This window comes from Acanthisitta chloris, unplaced genomic scaffold (assembly GCF_000695815.1).
Source record: "Acanthisitta chloris isolate BGI_N310 unplaced genomic scaffold, ASM69581v1 scaffold2164, whole genome shotgun sequence".
In the NCBI taxonomy this organism is placed as follows: Eukaryota; Metazoa; Chordata; class Aves; order Passeriformes; family Acanthisittidae; genus Acanthisitta; species Acanthisitta chloris.
The window spans coordinates 7,732-10,154 of NW_008670870.1; positions in this window are offsets into that span (position 1 = coordinate 7,732).

Genomic DNA, 2,423 nt, shown 5'->3' on the forward strand with positions numbered 1-2,423 from the left:
ACTGAAAAACAACATGATGCTGAAAAAGATCCTCTAAATCCATTGTCTGGCCAAAACCAGCACTCACAATCTGCAGCATGGTGTATTACTGTCAGGAAAGCACATATTATGTCAGGACTTGTAAACAAGCTGTTTCCCCACGTTCAGCAGCACTTTTCAGTCACACTGATGGAGTCATTTGAAACACAGTCAGTTCAAGACTTTCCTGTACAAGTCAACGATCACTGTGGCATTTCAAGGTAAATGTTTTGCAAGTGCCTGGAACACTTGTCTCCCAGCAAAGATTTTGTGACCCCCAGGGAGTTGTTTGTGGCAACCAACTGATATTTCTGGTGTTCTGGGATTTGACAGTGTTTCCAAGTCCATTGCTAAAGCTATATGGGTGATTTTGTAAGAGCCAAGAACCAACAGTGACGTTTTGCAGAGATCCAGAAGTAGGATGTGAAGTGACAGTTATTACTAAACTAGCCAGTGCAGAGCTGTAGTAAATTTAGCACTTGTCTCATACCATCATTACGTGGTTATTCACCCTGTAAATCATTTTGTCAGGCTGAGAAATCCTTTGTCTTGGTAGGAGGTGGTGCTTCTCATCCTCTCAGATAAGGGACAAGCAGGACAGGAAGCAGGGAACTTTCACGCTTTTCACTTCCCACATTAAAATGCCTAACTCTGGAGAGAACACTTGGCTGCTGCTGAATTTGTACAGGTGGGAGGGAGCATGAGTTCAGCCTTCAAGAGCTGTCAGGGTCTGGGAAGAGCATAACTCTTTCAGGCTGTAATTTTTCTGCATGTAGGTGACATTTTCTACTTGGCTCTCCTGTCAAACAAAGATTTTGACCACAATTCCTTCCATCCTGGGCTGTGCTGGGAACATGTGGTTAGGCTGCTGGTTTGCCTTGTCAAGAAGCTGTACCAGTGCCTCCCTGTGCAACCTGAGCTAATATCAGTGTGATGCCCAGAGATACCTGTGGATGGCATGACAAATCCCAGCCTGGCTGCAGTCATGCTGTACATGCTCAGTCTCTTCAGGACAGCTGCCTTTGGTTAGCTTTGTTCCCAAGAAAACAAGTCCAGGGAGACCAGAGCAGCATCTTCTAGATGGCAAAGACTGACTGAGAGAGAGAGGTTAATTTCCTCAGCACCATTAAGAATGCTACCAACAACTGTTTTCCAACTAGAACATCCCAAAGAAAAGCAGCCTTAGTAAACATGGGTTTCTGTGAAAGATGAAAAGCATAACTTTCTTGCATTGATACCATAAAATATTCCTTGGAAACTCAGTGTGAACCCTTGGAAACTCCTTGGAAACTCAGTGTGTCAGCCAACATAACATATCCACCAAAGCCCTTAAGTTTTCCCAATCAGAGCTTCAGGAGCGGGGAAAAACTTACATTCAGCAGTTGAAAGACTTCAAAATAACTTCTGCCTTTTCAACAGACCACAGAGAACACCACAGTGGTTGTGTCCAGGCCTAGGAGAGCACTTGGTGTGCAGAAGGGATACAGGTGTCAGATCTGTTCGATACCAACAGAGCTTTGCTCCTTACACCTGTGAGCAGGGAACACTGATAACACAAGCTTTGCAACCCAACTTGTGTATCTTTTGCTTCACACCACTTAGAGCAATAAAAGGAGTTATAGCATCTCACGTTCCCAGAATCAACACTAGCAGTTCCTGGAGGAGTTGCAGGACTAAGCACAACTCTGACCTAGAGCTGCATCAGGTGATTAATTGGGGTGGAACAGAGACTTTCTGGGAAACAACCCCACCAAAAGCTGAGAGCATGTTAGAAAGTGACAGTGTCTGACACACAGCACAGCTTTGCTCTGTCCTTATCTCCCTCTCTTAATGAGGGAGATAAGGACATAAAGAGAGGGAAGGAGTTGCAGGACTAAGCACAACTCTGACCTAGAGCTGCATCAGGTGATTAATTGGGGTGGAACAGAGACTTTCTGGGAAACAACCCCACCAAAAGCTGAGAGCATGTTAGAAAGTGACAGTGTCTGACACACAGCACAGCTTTGCTCTGTCCTTATCTCCCTCTCTTAATGAGGGAGATAAGGACATAAAGAGAGGGAGATAAGGACATGGAGAGATAAGATAAGCCAAAGAGAGCCCACTCACTTGTCTCTGACTTCTGAGACTAGTCCTTACCTGCTCACATTCCAAATGCTTTGGAAAGTGAGGAAAAAAAGAGTATTTGAGAACCTGCTATTCATCTGTGGCCCACAAATCCTGGAGGCTGACCTGCCTCAGCCAGATCCCAGTGTTCACACAGGCAAGTGGCTGCTCCTGCTACAGCATAAATACAGTCCAGCTGTCTCTAGCTTGCTCAAATGGAACCTGAGGATGTTTCCTCCCTTGATTTATTTACAGCCAGCTAGAAAAAAACCCCCAGCTTTTCCAAGATCTTATTTTTTCCT